The 20,426-nt window shown below is 46.9% G+C and overlaps 1 protein-coding gene and 1 long non-coding RNA gene across 2 annotated transcripts in view; both read left to right on the top strand.

The window, feature by feature from the left end:
- The window catches only part of Tmem132d (transmembrane protein 132D), a 651,137-nt gene that overhangs the window by 91,848 nt on the left and 538,863 nt on the right, over positions 1-20,426 (top strand). The gene's annotated exons all lie outside the window — the stretch shown is intronic.
- On the top strand, positions 2,751-3,318 carry LOC116068467. The gene is made up of 2 exons (XR_004109595.1): positions 2,751-2,966; positions 3,201-3,318. It is a non-coding gene; the product is annotated as an uncharacterized LOC116068467 (long non-coding RNA).

Raw genomic sequence — 20,426 nt, 5'->3', positions numbered from 1 at the left:
AAAAAAAAAAGAAAGAAAGAAAGAAAGAAAAAAAAAATAAAAAAAGAGATAAGACAGCAGATAGAAACCGTATCTGCTCACTTGTTTACTTATACATGTATGTAATTATTTAATATGTGTGTGCACATCCATGCATGCACATATGTGTGCACATGTATGGGGGACAAGAGGTCATTTTTGGATGTTGTTCCTCACATGAGCTACTTTGGTTTTGAAATGAGATCACCCATTGACCTGGAGCTTATGGAGTAGGTTAGGCTCAATCTGCCAGCCCCAGGGATCTGGCTGACTCTGCCCCCCCAGTGCTGGGATTACAGAGGTGTGTCACCATGTCCAGCCTCCCTCTGGCTCCCCTGTGCTGGGATTACAGATGTGCACCACCACACCAGGCTTCTGTATGAGCTCTATGGAACTGAAGTCAGGTCTGACTGCTTGTGTTGCGGCAAGCGCTTTACTGGCTGAGCCACCTTTGTAGCTCTAAGCATACAGTGATGGTCTCACTAACCTGTGGAGATTGGTTATGTGTGTATTTTTTCTCCTGCAGATTTCATGTCCTAGGTGTGGACTGAGGCAGATCAGGAGGTGTAGCTTTCCCCTCTTGGATGGTTCCCAGTTAGCTTTTCTTGTAGAGTCCTTTGCTTTCTGTTGGTGCTGGTCTGCTGCCTCCTCTCTGCAGACACATGTTTCTTCCCATCCTTTTGTTAATGGGCCCCCACTTCTGTCACAGAAATGCTAAGAGATGCAGAGACATGTCAGCCTCAAAATCCCTTACCCCCAGCACAGCCAAAGAATACCGGATCTTCCTCCTTGGGAGGGCTGAGATTTTGTGCAACTTAATCAAAAGGCTTACCAAATTATTGTTTCTCCTTTTATGTGGCAGCGGAATCAAAAATTCAAAACCATCCTTGGCTATATAGTGAGCAAAGGCTCAGCCTGGGCTATGTGAGAGTTGGTCTCAAAACAAAGCAATCAATCAAACAGACAGAAAGAGGTGTGGGGACAGTAATGCTACATGACCGGTCAGTGGCTCCTGTCAGAGCATTTACCTCTTCTGACTCTCTAATGATTAAATAATGCTGTTTTTTGCTGGGATAAAATATTGGCAAAAGCAACTTTAAAAAGGAAAGTTTTAACTTTAGCTCCCAGTTGAGGGTACAGTCCATCAGTGATAGGGAAGACATGGCGGCAGAGTGTGAGGCAGCTGGTTACATTGTATGCAGTCAGGAAGCAAAGAGAGACAGTTGCGGGTCCCCCTTTGTTTTCTCTAATTCTTTGTTTATTTTGAGACTGGGTCTCCTCTGGCTGCCCTGGAACTCGCCATGTAGCCCAGGCTGTCCAGAACCTGTCTCTATTTCCTAAGTGCTAGGATTAGAGCTGTACACCACTACTCCCGATCTCCTTTTCTCCTTTTCTTATAGTCTAGGTCCCCAGATCATTGGAGAGTATTGCCCATATTCAGGATGGGCCTTTCCTCGCAACTAAACCTCTCCTGAAGCCTCCTCACAGACTCACCCTGAGATACATCGCCATGGTGATTCTAAGTCCTGCCAAGTTGACAGTCAAAATTAACCATTGGACCGGTCCCATCCAGTTCTCTCGTACTTGTTTATTAACAGTGTGACAGAGAGGCTCTTGTAATGCCTATATTTACAAGTGGGGCGACCTGGTTTGCTCTGGCCTCCCACAGTTGATCTGGTTCAGATTCTAGCTCTTGGGCTCTGGAGGTGCAGCTGGCAGCCGTGTTAGTGAATACATCTCATGTCACTCCTCCCTTGCTTCCCCATGTATGAGCTTTTTGCTTTTGTTCATGTCATATCTTAGCTCATACTTTGCCCTGGTGTTTACTTTCTGAGAGTCACTAGGCAAGCTTCAAAGTCATGTAGTTAGTTAGTGTTTTCCCAGGGTGAGGTTTAATCTTGCTTCGGACCACTCGTCCCTGGCTCCCAAACCGTTATCCTCACCTCATCACCTCACCCAGCAGCCAGCTGGAGGCAGTGAGGCCCTTTTCTGATGGCTCAGATGGAACCAGCTTTAGATTAACAGCTGCTTTGGTGGAGGCATCCTAGTGACCTCTCAGGAGAGCCCAGACAATTGATATTGGTGTGGCTGTACACTAGGGAGGTCATCTTGTGAGCTAGAGTAGACCCATTAAGCAGAGGGAACTGTAAGAACAAAGTATAAGAACGAAGGAGGAGACAGAAAGATGGTCGAGCAGGTAGGAATCCTGGCTGCTCTTGCAGAGGACTGGGTTCTCAGCACCTACGTAGTGCCTCACAGCTGTCTGCAACTCCAGCACTAGGCTATCTGATGCTCTCTTCTGGCCTCTGAGAGGAGCTCTGCTCTCACAACTCTCTGTGTGTCTGTCTCTCTGTTTCTGTCTCGCGCTCTCTGTCTCTCTCTGTCTCTGTCTGTGTCTCTCTCTGTCTCTCTCTCTCTGCCTCTCTGTCTCTCTCTCTCTGTCTCTCTCTCATGCAAAGATCATTTTTTTTAAAAAAAACAAAACAAAACAAAACAAAGAAGGATGGAACTATTCTCTGAGGAAAAAGAAAACATATCCCATAGTGGTGGACCTGTGTAAGGTGGCCTATGTGCTGTGTGGCCAGGGATCAACTGTCATTCCTTCAGGACAGTTGGTTAAAGTCCTTCTGGTGATGCCTCCTTCCGGCATCACCAAGCTCATTGTGAGGCCAGCACTTAGTAGGTGTGCAGCCAGCCCCTCCTTGCCCCTCCCCCAGACATCCATTTAGCAATCTCAGTAACCTACTGTGCCGGATGCTGTCTTCCTTGCTGACCCTGTGACCAACTGAGAACACTGGCGACCTTAAGACCACCCCCAAGTCACTTGGACTGTGAAGTCGTATGGCTGTGACTTGAACAAATTACACTCAGGGAGGCTCTGTGTCCTTTCCAATATATCCTTACGTGGGACTATTCTGTACCACAATGTAGAGTTACATTTCATGGAGGTATGTATTTTTGTATATGGGACTGGGTTTCATAAGGGTATTTCATGCTGGTAGGTAATGTCCTCCGAGTAAGTCCCCCTTATACCGTCCACCTACCACATCACCCCATCCTTCCGGTTAGTTCCCTTCGTCCTCTCCTGACTGCTTCACTCCTATCACACGTCATAGGCACACTTAGGCTTTGACATAATATGTAGGATCTTCCTTAATGTGCATACTACAATCCTCCCCCAGGTACCTGTACTTTCCAGCAAACGCCACAGTCTTGTTCTTTTCACTGTTGATGGACACCGGGGTTGCTTCTGGAACAACCTTTATGAATAGTATGGTGATAAATACAGGCACACAAGTATCTGCTGGCTACATGCTCAAAGGTGGTAAGGCTGGGTCATGTGGTAGGTCTTTTGTTAGGGTTTGGGGATCCTCCGTTACAGGAACCGTCCTGGCACCCACTGCCTTAGTTTGTTCTAGGTCTTGGTCCAGACAATTCTCCCTGCCCATCTTTAGGGATGCTCACCACATACCCTCCTGCTACATGAGCCTTCTCTCTGTTCTTGGGACTGGTTACACTTATTGCTACCACAAGACCTTTGCATGGGTTCTTCCTAGAACGAATACCTTCTTTCCTCCCTAAGCCAGCTCATTCTGGAAAGCCAGTGTGTCCTTCCATGGAGAAGTGTTCGTGGGTCCCTTAAGGTCAGCACCACCATGCCCTGACCTGCATCTCCACATAGCTTCCCTTCACAAAAAAGCAGCTCCCTGGGTTGTCTCGTCTGTTTACCTGTCATGGTCTGTGTCTCTCTGCCACACCCTGTCACCGCTCACTGTGTCTTCGACTCTGGATATCAGATGAAGGGATGGCTGTGCCTTTCTCATTGGGCTATTTCATGAGGACAGATTTCCCCAGGGAAGAGGTTTGTGTTCCCCAAAGGCCATTTGTATCCAGGATGCGTGGGCAACAAGAAGTGGCTGCTGCCCAGAGAAGTGGCCTGTGTTCCCTCAGGCCGGCTCTAACAAACCCCTGACTTCTTCCCCGGACTGCTCTGCCACACAGGGATGAAAAGGGTTCTGTTTACCCTGGCTTCCTTTCCTCCCAGTGCATCAGCAATGAATCTTGTGCCCTCTGTCAGTGTTCACAACTTCTCACCTCCCCGTAGACCCTGAGAAAGAGAGCCGGTGAGCAGAGATGTCTACAGCAGGCTCTGCTCAAAGGCACCCGACTTCCGCCTCACGGGGTCCCAGGAGCTGGGCTCAGCCAGCCTTGGGAAAACTCGAAGGGCAGCTGGCCCTCCTGCTCTCAGCTGCTTTCAATGTCTCCTTTCAGACTGGCTGCCTCTCTCCACTTCCTGCCCTGCTTTTTAGAGACATGTAGGGTCTGTTATCAGGAGAAATGGAGACAGTTGGCAGACACTAACTCACAGGCTCACACATACAAGAGGCTGGACAGTTGTGTTCCAGAGGTGTCTGCAGGGATCCTGAGACTGGTGGCTCATGGGAAACTCACACAGCTGTGCCCTGGGTAGGATGTGCTTTCCCTACGCAGCATCAGGACCTGGACAGCTGAAATCTAAAGGCATAACAACTCTCTTCAAAATAACTGAGTTTCCTCCCCCTATTCCATGCAACGATCTTTGCAAATTATTATTATTGTTTTTCAGTCAGGGTCTCATATGGTTTGGGCAGATTTGCTATGTAGTCAAGGATGACCTTACACTTCTGATCCTCTTGCCTCTGCCTCCCCAGTGTTGGGATTATAGGCATGCCCTACCATGCCTAGTTTATGTGATGCTGAAAATTGAGCCCAGGGCTCTGTGCATGCTAGGCAAGCGTTTTACCAGTTGAGCTATATCCCACCTCTAGAATTCCCCAAATTAAAAGACCAAATTCCTTATGAAATATGGAATCCACTTCAATAAATTAAAAAACAAATACAGGTTGTTTTCTAAAAGAGTTGTGCTTTTTTTTCTCTCTCTCTCTCTCTGGAAAGCCTCAAATTATATGAACTGAATTTCTCATGCATATCTAACAGAGCTAAATTCTTTGGGTAAGAAATGACTTAGCTAGTTCTGTTCGGTTTGCACCGCGCACTCTGTACTCCTGAAAGAGGCTGAGATAGAGAGATAGCGTCTCACACAGAAATGATTATAGACTTCCACTGAGGAAAACAAAATGAAGTGTGTGCCATCCTGTGGTCCTGTTTGGATCATGAAGAGCGTGGGGAAAGGCAGTGACCTGAGATGCTGCTGGGCTTTCTGCATGTGTGTTGGGGGCATCATGGATAGCATCATGTCATAAAGTGCTGTCAGGCATCACAAACAGGTGCCTCTGTGCTTTACATGCCTCAGTTTCCCTATCTGGTAAATGAGATTTGATTTGATTCAGTCGGGTTAAGCGATTGTGGGACAAGCATGAGAACCTGGGTGTTGTCTCCAGGACCTTGGTAAATAATCAGGTGTCTCTGTGAGCTGGAACCCCAGCGCCAGGACATGGAGACAGGAGCGTCTCCCTGCTCACTTCCCTGGGCGGTGTAGAAGGATGAAGGAGCTCCAGGTTGGGTGAGAGACTCTGTCCGAAAAGATGAGCAATTGAGGAAGACAGCTGACATCGACTTCCCATCTTCACAGGCGTGCACACACCTATGTGAAGTCACACACCTACCTGCACATGCAAAAAACAAATGCATGAACAAATGGATGAAAAAATAAACTGAGGCGAATGACGCAGTAAGCTGTCATATCCACAGTGTGTGTGTGTGTGTGTGTGTGTGTGTGTGTGTGTGTGTGTGTGTGTTTGGGGACATGGCTGATTGGCATTGCTAACCAGCAGGTAACCTCTACTCAGAACGAGTAGAAACGTCTCCCTGAGGCAGTGTCCTCTGACTTTGGCTATGCAAGGTGGATTTTTTTACTCCTTTATTGTTTTCGAGACCCTTGTGTGTTTCGGAATTTAGCAGCAGCAAGCTTGAGCAAAAGACTGTTCGGGAGGCTCCTGGGTGGCCTGATTTTGCAGGTGGTTCAGTGGGAGGGGATGGTCAATTAGTGCCCCATCTGTGTTGCTTGCGGGTCATATCACATGCTGCATAGGGATTCAAAACACCCAGCTGGTGCATGCCAGAGCTAGGCTTCGAACTCATGTCCTGTTCTGCCTCTATGGAACAATCAATCAGTACCCTGTCTGCCCGGGGACCTAAAATACCCAGCGGGGAGGAACAATCCTTCACAAGATATAGAGTCGGTTGATATATAGTAGGTTGTGGGTGTGTGTTTGGGAGAGAGCAACACCCTCAACATGGCTGCCTCTGCACCAGTGTCTGCCCTCAGATCCCTGGGATAAGCTTGACATAGATGGGAGGCAGGAATGGATGTGTCTTTGGGGCCTCAGTGCTGTTGAAGATAATAAGAAGCCAGCAGTACTAAGGCTTCCTTCATTGGTTTTAAAAAGGCATTCCAGCAACTGAGAGACTGTGTTCACCATGGTGCATAAATGCTACCTGCATGGCCACATGTGCATTGACACGTACACAGGAACATGTGTACATATGCAACTATACACGTGCATCCATGCACACACAGACGCAGACATGCATGTACACATTTGTACACACAAATGGAGCTGAAACAAGAACCTTCCTCCCACTCCCACCAGAGGTTCTGTGGTATGTGCTTACACTGTGTAAAGTCCCTGCTGCCAGGGTAAAGCCTACAGGGATTCCAGAGGCCTTGGTGGTTGGCTGGTGGGTATAGCATCCCTTTATAACGATTACTCAGGAACAATTAACTCCAGAGTGTTTCCCCTCAAGGCCCCATCCTCTCCTCCCGTGTGACAAAAGTTGTCACTGCCCTGGACAAAGCCACCTTGGAAGGGAGCCTTCCATTCTCAGGCACTCTAGAAGTGTCAAGGAATGCCTGTTGGATGGAGCCCAGAGGTGGGGCCACCTCTGTCTCTACAGTGTGCTTCTTACATAATTCCAGGCTCTTCTCTTCAGGCTCTGAGTCTGCAGGCTATTTCTCCCCTGAGCCACTGCTGCGCAGGCAGCCCCCATGCCCCACACGCGCCGTACTCAAGGCGTGTACGAGAGCTTCTCAAAGATAATTGGAAACAAATGTGATTTTTTTTCTCCTTACCTGGGAATGGTAGACACAGGCTGTCAAGCAGAGAGGAAAGCCACTTGAGCCTTGGCGTGAGGAAAATCCTCAATAAATCTGCATTGCCTCCTGGGTATGAGGCTGCGCTGGGCTAAGAACAATGGATGGCCCCATCTGTCTGTGGCTGGGGTGGAATGTAGGTACGTTTTCCAAGTTTGGTCTAGAGAGGTTGTGGCTTGCAGCTGAGACCAGGCCCTGACCCTGTGGCTACTACCATGATCTTCATTGATGGCTGCCTTGTGCTGGTACTTTACAGGCCTTCAGTGGCTTACCTAAAGTTACTGTTTAGTAGGATGGCCACCCCCACACACAAACGGGACATCGATGATGATGATGGGGGTGTGGAGAAACTGGAAACCCGTGAAGCTGATATGGAGAATGGTTTGGCGTTACTTAAAAAGAAAAAGTCGGGAACAGGCCTGGGTTGGTAGCTCCCACCATAGAGTGCACCTTGCAAATAGGACTCTGGTGTGATCCCTAGGGTCAAGTCAAGAAGCTGAGCATGGGTAGCATGCAGTTGTAATGCCAGCACCAGGGAAGCAGATGCAGGCAGATGCTTGGGGGCTCACTGACCATCTAGTCCTGCCTGTCTGGTGAGCACCAGCCCAATGAGAGACACCGTCTCCAAAACCAAGTTGGATAATGCCCGAGGAATGAACTTCTACCTGCATGATCACACACACATATACTTGCACACATATGCTCAAGGCCACACATGCAGCTACACATACATGTATATGCACACAGAGACACATAGATGCATGTAGACATGTGAATACACGCACATACATTCATGCATTCACATACACATCGAGACGCACGTCCCATGCATGCATGTCCCATGCATGCATGCATGCAAGCACACTTCTTTTCCACCAGGCAGATGTTGTCCATTTCTTCACAGCTGGTTGTTGTGAAACTCTGCAGCCGATCTGTGTATAACATGAGACAGCTGGGGAAGAAAGGCCTGCAATTTGCTCAGCTCTTTTTAAATTCTTTTCCCAGTGTGTTGAAGTAATTTTGCTTTTCAGCCTTTCTCGACCCTATAGTGGTGTTGTTGTTTGGATCTGGGTAGGCGTCCAGGGGAAGAGCAGCATACTGGGGCCTCAGGAATTTCATTTCATGCTTTTCCAGGCTGAGGAGGATGGGGGTGGGGTGGGGAACCAAGGCAGGTCGTGTTAGATGCACCATGAACGTCTAACTCTTCTGAGTCAGAGGAAAGTAAATGGGAAGGAAATCACAATGATTTTATCATCGCTCACAGCACAAATGCAGGGAGTTCAAGTAGTTTACGCATTTGTAAAAGTCTTCTCAACTGATTTAGCAGGAGGAATGCTCCAGACAGGCACATGTCTCAAAACCTAAAGTCCTACAGCAAAAGGCACTTGCAGAGCTTGGCTTCGAAGAAATCATCGTCCACTCAGACTAGTAGAGCAGGCTATGCATGTGTAAAGCAAGCTAAGTGTGGTGGAGATAGGCCAAAGGGCCTTATAGTTGAAGGTCAGTCAGATGTTGACATTCTAGCTCCCACCCTCAAAGATGCTGAGGTGATATTTCAGAGGAAATGCCAGGCATCATTGAGTGTTCAAGTCTCTCAAGTTTTAGAAGTTGATATAAGATAGAATAAAAATCAGATCAGGTTTGGTGGTATATATGTATATTCTTAGCCCCAGAAGCCAGGAGCAGAAGGATCGCAATTTAAAGCTAGACTCTCTCTCTCTCTTTCTCTCTCTCTCTCTCTCTCTCTCCTCTCTCTCTCTCTCTCATCTTAGTGGTTTGGCTATATGGCCCAGCAGTAGAATACTTATTTAGAATCCCCCAGGGAGGGGCTGGGGGCTGCTCGCCGGCTAGTTAGCCTAGCCTACTTGTCGAGCTGCAGGCAAGTGAAAGATCCTGTCTCCAAGAATAATATGGATGGCATCTGAAGTTATGCCCACCCTCCCAACACACAGTCTTACTACTGTGAAGAGACAACTCGACCAATGTAACTCACAGAAGAAAGAGTTTAATTGAGGGAGGGCTTGCTCAATGTTTCAGAGTGTGACTCCATGACCATCGTGAGGGAAACATGACATTGAGGATGATAGCAGGCAGGCACGGTGGTGGAACAGTAGCTGAGAGCTTACCTCTTGAGGCCACAACCAGGAAGCAGAGAGAGAAAAAGAGGTAATTGGAAAAAGCTTGAGATTTTGATACCTCAAAGCCCCACCCTCGGTGACACTCTTCCTCCAATAAGGCCACACTTCCTAATCCTTCTCCAAAATAATTCCTCCAACTGGGGACCAAACATTCAAACATATGAGCCTATGTGGTCATTCTTATTCAAACCAGCACCAACACACACACACACACACACACACACACACACACACACACACACACCACACACGCACACGCACACGCACACGCACACGCACATGCACATGCATCCCTTTAATCCTGCCAGCCATTATGTAATCCCGACACTAAGGAGGCAAGTGGCAGGAAGATCAAGGCTAGCTTGGGCTGGTATTCCTTCTTTTGATAGAAAATCTGCTGTAGCAATTTCAGGTCTGAGATATAGTAAACATTATTTTTAATCCAATAGTTGAATACAATAGTGTCGTATTCACCTTGAAAGGTTCTAATTTGGTCATGTGCTGTCAAGAGAGCAGGAGTGTGACTGTGTACCTGAGTCAAGAAGGTCCAGTGGGTTGTAATGGAGTGGCAGGATCTCAGGAGCCCACAGCAGCCAGCATACTTGCTGGCGCTTGCATAAGGGAAGCAAAGAATAGGAATGGATGGTTGGAACTCGTCTTTATCTGGGGTGTGTGGGAGTGCGTGTGGAGAGTCCTCCATAGAGGTAGACCATGAGAAACATATGTATACCTGGTATATTAGTTAGGATTTTACTGCTGTTAACAAACACTATGACCAAGGCAATTCTCATAAGGACAATACTTAATTGAGGCTGGCTTACAGGTTCAGAAATTCAATCCATTATCATCAAGGTGGGAGCATGGCAGCATTCAGGCAGGCATGGTGCAGGGGGAGCTGAGAGTTCTACATCTTCACAGGATGGCAACTAGGAGAAGACTGGCTTCCAGGCAGCTAGGATGAGGGTCTTAAAGCCCATGCCCACAGTGATACACCTACTCCAATAAGGGCACACCCAACCTAATAGTGCCACTCCCAGGGCCAAGCATCTACAAACCACCACGCCTGGCATCTCAGTTTTAGGAGCTAATAGTGAGCAGAGGAGCAAAGGAAGACAGAGTCCATGGGAGGAGGAAAAATAAATGAAAAAGACAGAGTTGGGGGCTCACTTGGTTTCTGAGGAAGCCCAGGGCTGTTCACTCCTGTAGGTTATATCTAGAGGCTTGTAGAGGGCAGGCATGTGGGGACAGTTCAGCCAGGTGGATAGATGGGGTGCTGCTGCCAGCTTCAAAGAGACAGAATGCTCTGAGGAGTAGCAACTTCTGTCTAGTTCCGGGATGTCACTAGCTCTTCTGTTATAGCCAGGCAGCCTGGATCCACTGTGGTGCCGTACCTGGTGGAAGATAAAAGCAGACAGAGCAGGAACCTGTTCGTGCGAGTTTCAGCCCAAGGGCTCACAGTCCAGGGTCTGAACTGGAGGCTGTTGGTTATAGCCAAGGCGTGGAACTGAAATCAAGATGTGTTTGTCAGTCCGAGGTTGAGGATGAACCTGAGTAGGGTCTTGTCTCTTGTCTCCTGCACCCTGTCCATTGACTGTTCCTGATTGAACCTTTAGTTTTCCTTTACAGTGTTGCAGCAGAGTGTATAGAGTTGACAATGGGGAGGGAGGGAGGAAAAAAGGGAGGAAAGGAGGGAGGGAGAGAAGATAAAAGTAGAGAGAGTAGTTATGTCTTCCAGTCTTGGGTTGCCTTAGTCTTTCTCCTGGTTCTTTTGAAGGCATTCATTTTCTAACAGATTAAAGGAAAAGAAGGCGCATAAGCTTCCAGTAAATAGCAGTTCCTGGATCCCTCACTGCACAGATACTGCGCTAGACATGGTCACATCCATTTGAATATATAGACTGGGGATAATGTGCTCAGCTTGTCACCCAGACTCTTCTGTTTAGAGCATGCCATCACATAGCAGAATCTTTTAATGTAGCTAATAGGCTCCATGCAAGATGGTTAGCCTGGTCAATTCGACTGAGTTTCTTTTGCTATGTTTTTTTTTTTATGATACCTAACTTTTGGTAATCAATTAAATGTGATTCATTTATAAAAGCTACTGTTAGCATAAGAGGCAACCATTGTGAAATGCAAAAAAAAAAAAAAATGAAGAGCAAAATAAAATCTGGTTATAGTTCATTAATGAGATACAATTATTAAAACTCTGTGAACATTGTTTCAGATTTTTTAGTGTATAATGTGACTATTTGTTTGGGACCATATGTATTTATTTATGTGCTATATCAGCTATTTTCTTTTAGAAAAAAATGGTTTTTTTTATTATCTTTATGGGTGTGTGGCATACATGTGAGTACAGTTGAATGCAGATGTCAAAAGAAAGCAGCAGACCCCATCCAGAGGTGTAGCTAGAGCTACAGATGGTTGTGTGCCTCCTGTGAATGCTGGGAACAGAATTTGGATTCTCCATAAGAGCAGTAATTGCTATTAACCAAAGGGCCATCCACCAAGCCCTGATCTTTTGCTCTTCTCATTACTACGACAAAGTGCCTGAAGCAACTGAAGGAAGGTAGGGAGGGTTTAGTTTAACTTATACTTTGAGTGTAAGGCCCACCACCATCTTGAGTCATGGCAGCAGGAACGGCAGGCAGCTGGTCACATTGTATCCACAATCAGGAAGCAGAGAGAGGTGGATGCTGGTCCTCAGCTCACTGTCTCCTTTTTATTCAGTCCAGCACCCTGGCCTACGGGAGGGTGTGGCCAATACTCAGGATGGATTTTTTTTTTTACCTCATTTAACCCAGTCTAGAAACTCCTCAGACATGCCTCCAGGCTGCTTTCCATGGTGACCCTAGGTCCTATCAACTTGACAATCTAGACTGCCCACTAGGCTTGCTATTTTATTACGTATATTTTGGTGTAACCGTCAGTATGGAGATGGCTGTGTTGGGAGGACAGACCCTACAATATTAGCTCTTTTACCCATCAGATGTTAATCTCTGAGGCATATGGATTTCTTCCTGTGAGTCTCTAGTAGGAGGCTTTCCTGAGAGGAAGTCCCCAGCTACGGCCTGGTCTAAGGCTCCTACCCGCTAGATCTTCCATTGTTAACATGAATAGTTAACATAAGAGTGGGTGATGCAAAGACAGATTTAAAAATGTTTAATATTTATTTAGTTTATACATGTGATAATTTTGCTTATATGTATGTCAGAGCACCACATACATACCCTTGGGCCCTCAGGGGCCAGAAGAGGGCATCAGATCCCCCGAGTCTGGGGATAAAGATGGTTGTGAACCATCCCGTGTGAGCTGGGTTCGGTTCTGGCTCCTTTGCAAGATCAATAAGAACTCTTAACCACCAAACTATGGCTCCAGCCCCAAGACAGATGGTTTCAAAAAACAATCTGGAGGCAACTCACATCACTTTTGTTTATTGCACTGATCAAAACTCAGTCAAAAGATTTCAAGGACCACAGGGAAAGGGAGACTCCTGGAAGCTCCAAAGGGTGGGTGTGTTATAGCCAGCAGCCACACCAGCATCACAAACATCTCTTAGGAGCCTGGGGGCCGGGGAGAGGATCAGCTTGGTTCTCACAGTGGGTCAAGTTTTGAAAGGGACTTTGCTCTGAGGTTTCATTGTCGTGATATGTATCAGTAACCATGGTGACCGACATCCAGGATTGACAGTCTCTGATTCTCTTTGCAAGATAGACTCGGAGATGTGGGACAGATGAAGATAATGGGATTATGGCATGTGGTTATAAATGGGATGTTCCCTGCTGCCTCATTTGATGGGCAAGAAATTATAAGACCCCCTCCATAAGGAAATGCTGAGCAGAGGGTTGACTTGCTCAGTGCTCAGCAGATCCTGAGAGCTTGGATCAGCCTCTGTCCTTGGAGCAGAGCTCTGATAACCAGCTCCTCCCTTGTGATGGCTGCACTAGTCTACAGCGTTTTAGAAGTTTTGTTTTATTTTTGACAATTATACATATGTGTGGTTATATGCAGGAGAGTGCAGATACCTGTGGAAGCCAGAAGAGGCGCTAGATCCCCCGAAGCTGGTATTAGAAGTGGTTGAGAACCACCCAGTGTGGGTGTTGGGAAATGAGCTGAGGTCCTCTGCAAGAGCAGCCATACATGCTCTTAACCTCTGAACTATCCATTGCTCCAGCATTAATTCCCATTTCTGCTGAGTATTTGGAGACGATTAGTGGTCACATGGGCTAACCTACCTCAGTAGCTAAGGAGCGCAGTCAGCCTGTGGCGCGGAGGAATTCAGGTGCACACAGTTTTGTCAGTTTTCATTGTGTCTGTGAACTTGCTGGATCACCCCAGTGTTTTCAAAGCTAGGTCATCATGCAACATTGCTCTGGCGTTCCCGAAATGTCCTCTGGGAAAGAATAATTAGTAAGCGTGGAAATCCCAGCACTTCTAATTCTGGGTTCTTCTAGAAAATATTTAGGTTGCAATGGCTTTAAAACAAGCACGGAAGCTGCCAAGTAAATTAAATTTCATCTCTGTTATTAGAGGAATTGGCGCCACCTGCAAGACATTCTATCCATGCCTGTGCTCACCGACAAAACAAATCCACGTTATGAACATCGATTGCCAAGCACTTTGGATGTCCTACGAATGCAGAGTAGTGAAACAGGCGTTATTCCTCAGACTGTTTATTCTAGAGTTAGAAATATGCACCAAATTAACACACACACACACACACACACACACACACACACACACACACACACACAAACCAAAACCAAATCAAACAAATGAAAAAACTGCACAGCATTAATAATTGACTTTAGTTTACTAAGGGGGAGAAGGCACCGTTTCTTTGAGAGATTATGAGGAATCTGCTCTAGGCCTAAGGGAAACAACAACTTCTCTGGGTGAGTTCTACTTAAGTCAGTTGAACTGTGGATGTGGATTTGTGTTCACACATCCATGGGTGTGTAAGGGTACTGTGTAGGCGTTCACGCACACGTGCATGCCTGTGTGTGAAGGCTTGAGGTCAGACTCTGGGGAGGAGGGCCGTTACTTGTGTACCATCCACCTTGGGTTTTGAGACAGAATCTTTCATATCTACCTGGAACTCACTGATTAGGCTAGACTGACTGGCTATTGAGCCCTAAGGATCCACCTGCCTCTGCTTCCCCAATACTGGGATTATAGGAGTGCACCACCACATCTGGACCCTTATGTGAGTTCTAGGGGTCTAACTCAGATCCTCATGCTTGCATGGCAAGGGGCTTCCCTGGTTGAGCCCTAAGCCGAATTTGAAGGGAGAGAAGGTAGTTATACAAATGGAAGACAAATGTCCTGTTGGATAGAGGAATACCGTTTGACAGATAATCGAGGCAGGAAGGGAGTTGGCATTGTTGAAGAAACATGGTTGACTACAAAGAGGGTTGATGTGATCGAGGCGACAGGCTGTTGAGATCCAGGTTGACACCTTTGCACCTTTCCCAAATGATGGGAGCCAAGAACCTGTGATGATTTCTGGCGAGGCCATGATCATGTTTGCAATTAGAGGAACCAAATAAAGATATGCCACCCTTGGAGACCCCAGATAGAGTCACCCAAGCTTGAAGGAACCACAAAGGAGTGACTTGAGCCGCTGTGGAGAGAGCGGGTGGAGGAGGCTTTACGCTCGATGACCACGGAGAGTAAAAGAAAAGGATATGGCCAGGCATGTGTCCCAGATTCCTGGTCTGGATGCAAGATGGCACAGTGAAGGTGGGCAGACTCACGCGGCCGGCTTTTCGGGAGCCAGCAGACGTCAAGTGAAGCTGCTGAGTAGGAAGTAGGATCCAAGGGTCCGGAGCTCCGTGGCAGGAGTTTGGCTGGGGATCTGAATTTTTGAGTCATTGGCATATAGCTGGTATTTGAAATGACAAACACGTAGTCGGAAAAAACTGAATTGGCAACCTTTGAGTGGCAAGCCCTCTGCAGAAAGTAGCGAATTAAAAGGGAACAGGCAACCACAGGATGCCCTAGTCCCATCATCCCAGCGTCCCACGGATTACATTCATTTTGAAATGATGACAGGTGGGGTATGCAGCTATCTGAGGCTGCATGTTTAGCTCCTTTTGATGCTAAACTTTTAGACACGTCTGACACTCATAAAAGACAAATTGGATCACAGACTCTAAGAAGGCTTTTTTCCCTTTTCCCAGGACGCTTCACTTTGACTTAATATTTGTCCTCGTAGCTACTGCCATGTTCCTTTACTTCTCTTTATACCGCACTCATGTGTAGCTCTAGGACCAGGCATTCGTGGAGGAATAGCATCCGATGAAGAGAAGGCTACCGAGGGCTGAAGGAAGGGGTGGTACAGCGACCCTCACCAGGAGAGCGAGGGCAGATCCTGACTTGGTTACACACTGAGGAAGGGAGGGAGGGAGGTGAAGGGTAAGGGCGGGTGGTGGGAGAGCAGTGGAGGTGTCAGGACAGCCACCCTGCCAATCCAGCAAGTGACAAACAACCAGGATCTGGATGCTTCTGGCACAGAACAAAGTGATTTCTCAGGAGTGTGTGCTTTTTAAGTTTTATTCTTAGTCATGCCCCCCCCCCCCCAACTCATAGAATTTACTCATTGAGTTTCCAGGATTGTCTCTAAGTGTGCATTTGTGGCTTTATGTGTATCCATAGTCTTAGGCAACCACAACCATGTCCAGTTTGGGAGTATTTTCTTCTTGCAGGAAAGGAAAGCCCAGGAACCATTGGATTAGTCTTCCCTGTTTCCTCCTCTCTCCTTCCTCTATCCCTTCCATCTTCTCTCTGTGTCTTTGTCTGTCTGTGTCTGTCTCTCTGTCTCTCTTTCTATCTATTTGTCTGTCCATCCATCCACCCACCCACTCACCCATCCATCCATCATCCATCCATCCATCCATCCATCCATCCATCCATCCATCCATCCATCCATCCATCCATCTATCTATCTATCTATCTATCTATCTATCTATCTATCTATCTATCTATCTATCTATCTATCTATCTCCCCAACAGGTCTATAGCCCCAGGCTGGCTGGAACTCACAAGGTAGCTCAAGAGGACTTTGGATTTCTTATCGTCCTGCCTCCACTCCCTGAGTACTGTGATCACAGGTGTGTCCCATCACACTCTGTTTCTACAGGGGATCAAACTCAGGGCTTTATGTTTGCTACTCTGAGCTACCTCCTCAGCCTATCACCCAGCGTCATGTCTGCATGGATCTGACCTCACTGGGACTTTCCTGGAGGGGAACAAGTAGGGGACCCAGTACTTGTCTTCTGGGTCTAGTTCACCACCCCCAGGTTCCATCCTCCTGCACAGGACAGAATTTTAACCCTTTAAATACTGGGTCATGTTTGGTTGGATAGACATGTCCTGCTTAGAGATCTTTTGTGTGTGTGTGTGTGTGTGTGTGTGTGTGTGTGTGTGTGTGTGTGTGTGTTGGGGTCTTCCTGCTCAGCAGATTTCTACATATACAAGAGTATGTCTGAGTGCTGGCCAGGTGATGTGTGGTGTTCAAAGCTAAGTCCTCTCTCATAACCGACTCATCATCCCTGGAAGAGTGACTGGATCCCTCTCCTCCCCTCCCCTTCTACAACTACTACCCATCTCGTGATACCACGTTCCTCTCTCTGGCTCTGCCTCCTTGGGTCTCTCACTATACTCAGTGGAAGGAGCCTGTGTTAGATGGGTCCATTCAACCCTGGTCTTGAGTCTATAGACTTTACCATCTGGCTCAGGTAAAGAATTAAAAATCAAAAGCCTTCAGGTCATTGGAGAACCCTAGCGGGACTGTGAATTTGGGGTGGGGGAGGGTAGGCAGAACAGAGTCTGGAGGGCAGGTACCCTCTCTCCAACTCCTTTTTTGTTCATATTTGGATTCTAGAGCTACTTTCTACTTTCTAGAGCTACTGTCCTGAGAGAAGACAAAAGAAGCAGTAGACATGGCAAACAGCTGGAGGCAGAGGGCAGGCCCTGGGAGAACCCAGGAACCCACTCTCTTCATTTACCTCTGAGAGAGCAGAGTTGATTAAGGTAGATGGATCATGGGTGTATGTGTGTGTGTGTGTGTGTGTGTGTGTCTGGCAGCAGCTACCCCGGCCACCGCCATTATAATCTGCTGGTCTGGTCTGAATCCAGGTCTCCATTGCCAAGTCAGAGTCTCATTTTCAAAAGCAGAGAAGTTCCATGCAGGAGGATTATTAGTTTCAAGCCACCCTGGGTTATATTGGGAATCGCTGTCTGAAATAAGATAAACAACAATGGAGATGTGAAATAAATACTATACCTTTATCAAAATATATGCTTTAGTTTAAATTCCCCACTTAAATGAGGGAACTGAGAACATGGTGATGAACCCTCACCCAAAGGGCCTGGGATAAACTACATATTTATTTTCCAATACATATAGCTATATTTATTTAAACATTAATTATTAAGTCATTATGTTAATAATAAATATGAACTAACTGCTGGTTTATTTCATTGTGTTTATTTAATTAAATGTCTGTTAATGTTTGATATTAAATATGCATCTCAGTGGCGTACCCGGTGGCACTTGTGAAGTTGTGTGCACACCCCTCAACACCCCATAGCGATGCTGTCATGGTGACATCCCCTAGAGTTTCAGGAAATCCTTTGCCAACTTAAAGAATAAGAAGACAGAAAACGAGAATTCTCCTAAGAGTTTCTGGCAGAGATGAAATTTTTATATGTTTGGAAGGCGATTAATTAATTCCCTTTCTTCATCAGAATTGATTTGTTTAGACGATCACGAGCTATTGGATAATCCAGACAAGGAAAGGGAATCCGATTGATTTTCACCTCAGGAGAAGTTTGAAAGTTTCCTTCCACAAGAACAAATTCTTATCTTCTGTCCTGGGAACTTGCCTGATTTCTAGTCTCCCAGTGGGGCCACAAGCCCCCATGACAAGCAAATCCGTGGCTGCAACTGGTGGGGGAAGAGTCCGTGGCTGCACCGTGGAGGTGGGGGTCTATGGCTGCACCATTGGTGGGGGGGTGGTCTGTGGTTGCACCTTGGGTGGGGGGGTGAGTTTGTGGTCTGTGGCTGTGGTTTGTGGGGAGAAGGGAAGCGAGTCTGTGGCTATACCATGAGGTCGGGTAGCAAGCCTGTGGCTGCACTGTGGAGGGGAAGGGAGTCTGTAGCCACACCACGGGGAGGAAAGGCGTCCATGGCTGCACTGTGGAGGGGAAGGGAGTCTGTAGCCACACCACGGGGAGGAAAGGCGTCCATGGCTGCACTGTGGAGGGGAAGGGAGTCTGTAGCCACACCACGGGGAGGAAAGGCGTCCATGGCTGCACTGTGGAGGGGAAGGGAGTCTGTGACTGCACTATGGGTCAGGGGGGAGAGAGTCTGTAGCCACACCGTGGGGGGAACCCCCATCCAATAGTGAACGAGTATGTTAGAACCTCAAGTGATTTTCAGAGACAGATAGTCCTTAAAATGACCTTGAAAGGACAGGAGTCACACATGGCAGTGTTTCCAAGTTTGGAACACTGTTTCTTTATTATTATTACTATTATTATTATTATTATTAGATATTTTCTTTATTTACGTGACATATCATTTTTCTTTTCCCAGTTTCCCCTCCCAGGAACAAACAAACAAACAGACAAACAAAAACAACAAGAACAAACCCCTGTTGGCTCCCCCTTCCCCATGCTTGCCACCCCACCCTCTCCCACTTATTGGCCCTGGCATTCCCCTACACTGGGGCACAGAACCTTCACAGGGCCAAGGACCTCTCCTCCCAATGATGGTTGATTTTGCAATCCTCTACTATCCACATTCTGCCAGAACAATCAGTCCTACCATGTATACTCCTTGGTTGGTGGTTGAGTCCCTAGGAGCTCTGAGGGTACTAGTTAGTTCATATTGTTGTTCGTCCTAAGGGGCTGCAAACCCTTCAGCTCCTTTGGTCCTTTCTCTAGCTCCTTCATTGGGGACCCTGTACACAGTTCAATGGATGGCTGTGAGGCTCTACATCTGTATTAGTCAGGTACTGTCAGAGTCTCTCAGGAGACAGCTTGTCCTTCCTTCAGTCTCTACTCCATAGTTAGTCTCTGCAACTCCTTCCATGGGTATTTTGTTCCCCCTTTTAAGAAGGAATGAAATGTCCACATTTTGGTCTTCCTTTTTCTTGAGTTTCTTGGGGACACTGTTTCTTTGCAGATGTTCTTGCTATAGAAAAATACTTCAAGTCCTGGCATGGCAAGGGTGAGAATCGTCACATATCCCAAGCGTACTTCTGCTCAGTATTTAGAAGACGTGCATGCTAGGAGAGGATGGGGAGATGGGCTACCTGGAGGGGCTTGCCACACAAGCATGGGGAATTGAGTTGGTCCCCGGCACCCATGTTAAAAAGTAATAATGATAAAATAAAGGTAGACATGGTGTCATGCGCTAATAATTCAAGCACTAAGAAGGCAGAGACAGGAGGGTCTCTGGGGCTTGCTGGCAAGCAGGTGTAGCCTCATTAGTGAGGTCCAGAGCAGTGAGAGACCCTGCTTCAAAAAACAAGGTGTGGCAGGGGAGATGACGGCTCAGTGGTTAGGAGCGCATGCTGACTTTGTGTGGGACTTGAGTTTGATTCCCAGTACCTACACTGGGCTACGCACAAATGCAGGCAACTCTAGCTCTGGGGGAGTTTGATGCCTTCATTTAGGCTGCAAAGTTACAATCATCTGTACTTTTCCATGTACAAATACATAATAATAAAACTGTTTCTTCAAAAAAAAAAAAAAAAAAAGCAAAGGGGCTAGGGTCTGAGCAATGACACCTGTAGTTGTCCTCTGGCATTCCCATGTATGTATACTCACCCATGTCCATTCTCCACACGAACATGTATACACACCCTCATATACACACGAGATCCCTCAAACATGTACACACACCCTCATATACACACGAGATCCCTCAAACATGTACACACACCCTCATATACACACGAGATCCCCAAATATGTACACACACCCTCATATACACACGAGATCCCTCAAACATGTACACATACCCTCATATACACACGAGATCCCTCAAACATGTATACACACCCTCATATACACACGAGATCCCTCAAACATGTATATACACCCTCATATACACACGAGATCCCTCAAACATGTATACACACCCTCATATACACATGAGATCCCTC

The sequence above is a fragment of the Mastomys coucha genome, unplaced genomic scaffold (genome assembly GCF_008632895.1).
Source record: "Mastomys coucha isolate ucsf_1 unplaced genomic scaffold, UCSF_Mcou_1 pScaffold22, whole genome shotgun sequence".
NCBI classification, from domain to species: domain Eukaryota; kingdom Metazoa; phylum Chordata; class Mammalia; order Rodentia; family Muridae; genus Mastomys; species Mastomys coucha.
This window is presented reverse-complemented; position numbering and strand designations above follow the sequence as displayed.